The sequence below is a fragment of the Etheostoma cragini genome, chromosome 9, assembly GCF_013103735.1.
Source record: "Etheostoma cragini isolate CJK2018 chromosome 9, CSU_Ecrag_1.0, whole genome shotgun sequence".
In the NCBI taxonomy this organism is placed as follows: domain Eukaryota; kingdom Metazoa; phylum Chordata; class Actinopteri; order Perciformes; family Percidae; genus Etheostoma; species Etheostoma cragini.
Window position 1 is genome coordinate 25,823,343 of NC_048415.1, and position 5,979 is coordinate 25,829,321.

General features: G+C 40.4%; 1 long non-coding RNA gene across 1 annotated transcript in view; it reads right to left on the reverse strand.

The window, feature by feature from the left end:
* The window catches only part of LOC117950004, a 20,495-nt gene extending 14,765 nt beyond the window's left edge, over positions 1-5,730 (reverse strand). Inside the window, exons 1-3 of the long non-coding RNA XR_004657784.1 lie at positions 5,560-5,730; positions 4,887-4,958; positions 398-515 (exon numbers count right to left, since the gene is read on the reverse strand). This is a non-coding gene — a long non-coding RNA (uncharacterized LOC117950004). The remainder of the gene's footprint in view (positions 1-397; positions 516-4,886; positions 4,959-5,559) is intronic.
* Between the last annotated feature and the right edge of the window lie 249 nt (positions 5,731-5,979).

The following is a 5,979-nucleotide window of genomic DNA, read 5'->3' on the forward strand; positions in this document are numbered from 1 at the left end:
ACACACACACACACACACACACACACACACACACACACACACACACACACACACACACACACACACACACACGCTCTGTCTGAGATGAGACATCCATCACACAGACAGCCTTAACTTAGTGTGATTTCAGAAGTTAGTTAGCTGGGTAAGTGATTGTGTACACTGAGTTACCAATGCCTAGCAACAAGGTGATACAACATTGACATACTTATATTAGTTGTCAGTTAGTGGTTAAAATGGCAAAACAAAATGGAGACATTGACAGACTGACAAGAGGAGAGAGGTAAAGCGACATAGGTTGCCAAGAGGAAGTGCCTGCCTGCAGCAGACTATTGCATGTAACACAACAAGTAGGGTAACTTCACACACACACACACACGAAAGAAAGAACACTTACCTAGGTGTGACACTGCAGAAAAACAGGAGTTGTCAACATCAACTTCTTGATAAATGGCTTTTCTTCCATTCTCCCTCTGATTTGTCATGTTTCAGTTACCAGGAGGCATTGCTTTCATCTGTGAAAAGGTACAAAGCAAGAGGAAAGATGGTGGCATTAGAAGATGTGATACACAACATCTGGTTACCAACTAAATTTTGCTCCTAATTTTATTTTTGAGTTATTAAATAGAGTCAACAAATTAAACAAGCAGCAATCAGTTAGTCATCCGATACAGAGATTAAAGCAGACCAGGCCAAGTGAAACTGGAGAATGGGTTTGAGGTATTCCAGGTTTAGAACATAAACTATTTAAGGGATCTAAGTGATGTTGGGTTTTGATTACAGCAGGGGAGGGGTTCACTCAGCTGTAGAGTGGCCTGTCTCCCACAACTTCATTGCAACAAACACTGCAACTTCTATCGCAATTTTTTACGAAAGCTCCTGCAACATCATGCCTTTTGGGCCGGAACAATCTCAAAAAAATCCGCAAAATCCGGGTGGGACTGACTAATGAAATTTGAACTTAACTCTAGACAAAATGACTTAAGAAAGGTAATGACAAGCTAGGTAATTGCGGATTACAGCGGACAGGATCATCTGCAGGGTTTCCTGCAGCACTTTGTAGCTATGGCGGCCCCCTTAGCGACACAGCCTGCCGCCTTAACAACATTGCGAAAATCTAATTATTTATCTTTCTATGCCAAATTTTGGTTCCAAAACTGTCCGAGCGTGTAAGCCCAAGCTTATCTATCCTCTCTGCATGTTGACTGAGCGAATTGCGGTTCTGTTGACTTTACACCTCCTCTGAGACAAGCGAGCCCAACAGCGGTTTATATGCCCTGATGACAGCACCTTTCAGCAACAAGGCAATTACATTCCTTTGCACTTAATTTAGTCCTTTATCAGTTCAATGACAACAACAGAGTAGGCCTTCACAATTCTGGGAAAAATATGAATCTTGATTTTTTTGCTTAGAATTGTTATCATGATTTTCTGCTACAATTTTTTGACCATGACAAAAAACGAATTCGAAGTACCAAACAGAATTTTTTAGGCACCTACAGCACATTGCGGATCACCACAAGCCTGTAAACATAGAGGCCTCAATGAAGCAAAGGGAAAGCATTGCAGCACTTTAAAACCTATTTTTCACAGTCTGTTTAAAACTCACAGAAGGTAGTAGCGTCTGTGATGCAGTCGGCTTATAAAATTAAATGAGAATCAAAGTTTTAAAAAAAATTCAAATTAATTTTCTCTTTTTAAATAAGTTATTTGAAAATTAAATAGTGAACAGAGAGAATCAAGGTCGCAATTAAATAACGATTAATCGTGCAGGCCTACAGGACAGTCACAAAGTTTATTGTTAAAAAAGATGCTCTGCCACACAAAAACGATTTACTTGCATGTTTTGTAATATGTTAGGTTCATATGTGTTTGTGTTATGTGGTGAATGTAAAATGAACTGCTACCTCCTCTGTCAGCTCTAGCCACTGAAATAAGCAGAGAAATCAGGCCAATCACAACAGCTGGTCAGTCTGACGTCATGTTGCCTGAGCTCATTACTATTCATGAAGTTGCCCAGTTGTGCTGGGTAAAGGATGCTGATAGCCAGGCTCTCATTGGTTAGCTGTTTGCCAATCAGAATCAAGCAGCTTAGCTTGTTGAAGATTAATGAGAACTAGCACAAATGGAGCGGAGTCTCCGTGCAGGCTTTCTATGCCACGCTAGAATGGCTTGAAACAAGGTAACCAAGTTACAGAGTCCATGTTAGAACTCCAGACAATACCACAAAGTAATGAAATACATGTGGGCACCTTTTAAAGGTTTGTGTCATTATGCAGTTTGCACTAAAAAGTCTTTTTTTATTCCTTTTCATTTTAGTCTTCGTGCTGTGCATCTAACAGGAGTCTTGTTGAACTGAGCAGAGATCATCGGCGATAGATTCTGCCCAGGCCTGGTTAATCTGGAACAAGCCTACTGAAGTACTGTTATTTAACATTTAGAGAATTTGACTAGGCCTTATCATGGCTGCCACTAATCTGTTATTTTACTCAGTTAGGAACCTTTGTCACTGCCCGACGTGAGTCAATTGCAGATTTAAACTGTTTAAGGCATGTCATACTGAAATTTTTGAAAGCCTTAAAATAATAAACTTCATTACAAACAATAACAGAAGATGGGAAACACTTTAAAAACGTTTTAGTTTGACTGCTAACGCTAGCACAAAACACCATTCAACTGACAGCCCCCGTTGTGTTTGATGGTAACTTGTAGCCAGCAGTGAACCAACTTTGTTAAGTACGTCCATTTTGAATGTATTTACATTACATACAGAAGTATAGTTAGCATCTTGTAGGCTACTTGTCAAAGAGTTACGCATGCATAACTCAAATCTGCACTCGCCTCACATTGGACAGTGACAACCTTCCTAAGAAAAAAGACTAGTTGAGCAGAGCCCAGATCACAAGACAGATTGTGCATGTATGCCACTCTCGTAGCCTGCATACAGACAAAAAATAAATAAAACAAAACACACAAGCTCACATAACATGTCTGCTTCCCAAGCCCTGGAGTAATAGCAGTCATTACATTGCACGAGCAATATGAGCGTGCACACTCACTGAGACACTCACACACATTGTCCGGCAGGTTATTACAGCGGCAGTGTAGCTTATTACCCGGCCTCAGCGCCACTCAATTATTCAGCCCAAGTCCACGGGGATGGGAGAAGCTGCTCAGTGTGCTACTTACAACACGCCTAAGTAGGCCAAAGAGACTGAAACTAAAGTATGACACACAAATGCACCATAGCATCACCATGAAGACCGTGGAAACTGGGAGCGCTAAGCACGGATAGCATATTTTAAGAGCCAATTTAGCAATTCAAATTGTGTGCACGTGTGTGTAATGGCTGAGTCACTTTTGGTCAATGGTACAGTCACAAGAGGCCAAACATTTCACTGGCTGAAAGAAGGATTTAATAGTCTAAATCTCTACATGGCCTAATTCTGACTTCACCTGACATTTTCGGTGTGGCTGTCGATAGTTCATAGATTCATACAAAAAAAATATGTCCTCATCATTGCCATCATGTGCCCTTTCTTGCTGTAAAAACTTCCCCATTGATCCTTCCTAAAAGAAGTAGAACTGGCAGGCACATCTCGTCATATACCTTTGCTAGACTGCCTAAATAATAAGAGTCTAAGAGTTAGAGAGTGGAAGTAACAGATCTATTTTAGAGTGAGATTAAGTAGAGCTGTATGAAATAGATGCCCTGACCGACCAAGCCATGATCTGGGGACTTATTAAAAACTCTTATTAAAAGTTAAGGAAGGGCCTAAGAACCTTACAATAAGAGAGGGGGAAAGAGAGTCACACAGTGCAGGGGGTGATGTGTGTGGTGCAGAAGGAATTGAGTTTAAGCTCTCTTTTCTTCACGTTTTCATCTGCACACATACACACACACACACACACACACACACACACACACACGTAATCTCCTATTCCGACTCATCTCTGCCGACTTCTCCTCACTCTCCAACCAGGTCAGCTAAATTAAGTCCACGGTTTTAGCCTAATTTCTGCTAGTTGTAGATTTCAGGACAAATTCTTTTTTCCTGTATTGCTACGCAGTGTGCAGCGTGATCAAGGAGCATAACACAGGCCTGGTACAAGCTGATGTGGTTTGACGCAGTCCTATTTGACTGCAGCCTAGCCCTTAGAGAGTGGAGGGAGTTCTGTAGCACCCATTGATCAGTTGAAAGATAAGGCTTGCTAGGCCTAAACATCTGACGCCAAGGGGGGGTATTGTTGTAGAGTTGCCTTTCTACCTTCTGTGGAACCCTGGGGATGCAAATCAAAGACCACAGTGAGTGAGTCTGTATTTGGGTGTTTATGTACAAGATGCCATTAAACAACCAGTGACAGGGAAAAAAAAGGTATCATACCCTTGATTGCATTGCCTCTTTCACTCTCCCTCCATCTCTAAAGCCTACCCACCATTAGCACGTTGTCCTTCAAACCAGAGCAGCCATGGAGCATAATGAAACCATGACAAAAAAACAGCACTACTTAAGCTAAATGAGGATGGATGTATAATATTAGATGGGATTTTAAAAAGGACCACAGAAGGAGAGGCAAACTGAGATGTGTGGGAGAACAAAAAAAAGGATTCTCAATGCTAGTTTTCAACACCCTCCCACCTTACAGTACATATATGTTTGAATAAGACAGACAAACGCACAGGAACTTAATTTCCTGGCAGGTCTGTAGGACTTTGAGGCATAATATGAGTCACTTGGTTTAGTCAGGACTTTTTCTTTACAATTTTTAAGTCTTAGCTTAGCTATCAAAGTTAGTCATTAAACATACACAGCCCACAGAATTCAGCATGCACATATTCCCAATCATTAAGGTTTTAGCACTCAAATCTATTTTGTGAACCTTACCAAGCATACAGCATGTAGTGGCTGTCATTAAGGTTCCCTCTGATGTTGTGCTTGTTTCCCCCCAGCAGTAAACTGGAATTATGTCAAATGTAAAACAAACTTTGCAGAAACAAAACGTACAAGGATTAATGTGAAATTATTGTAATTTATTCCAGGCTTAATCCCTCATAATATCCCTGATAAGTAGCTGTAACAGGCAGACACACATACAGTAGACTTTCTTTCAGTCTCCCACACACTCACACCTAGCATTAGCCCTTTTTCCTGAGTAACCACAACTAACTACGAATAGTCCGACCAATACCAAGACTAGACCAATTAGCTAGCTAGGCTACTAAAACGCATAGCTAGCATATTTTGCCATATTAATATAAACTTGTAGTTATCATGTTTACCCAGAGAAATGAAAAACTATACCTTATAGCACGTTTTATTTTATACAATTCAGGGTTTTAGCCCAACAACGTAGCATGTTTTAGCTAACAAAAAATAGCTAGCAAATAGCTAACGCTAGCTAGCTTGTAGACATAGCTATTTGAATTTGTAGCATGTTTTCACGTAATTATAGCTAAAACTCGTATCAAAGTCAATGAGACATATCCATCCAAGCATTTTGTCTAGTAAATATGAAACAAAGTCATTGAAAGTACTTAAAATAATGCATAAATCTCACCTGTGGCTAGGTTGTCCAAGTAGATTACATTACCAAGCATCATCTTAAACAGGTTACAAAGCCATGGTTGGCTCATTGTTGCTCTCATGTTAAAAGTGGAGAAAATGTATTGTAACTGCGATATTCCGAAGCATCCTCAACTGAAACAGCTTGTTCGCCTTTTTACTAACCAAACGTCACCGACACTATTTTTGCAAACCAAGCTGGAAGAGCACAACCCAGAAAAAAAAAAAAAAAAAAAGAAGTTGGAAGACGCGCACCCATGGTGAACGCACACAGGTGTTTCCCATTAATTGCCTGATTAAACCTCCTCTGAGGACTGTGTGTGTGTCATAGACTGTATTAATATTAACGGTCTGTGTGTATGTGTGTGTTTGTCTAGGCCTACAAGACCAATAAAAACGGGACAGACCAAATTTA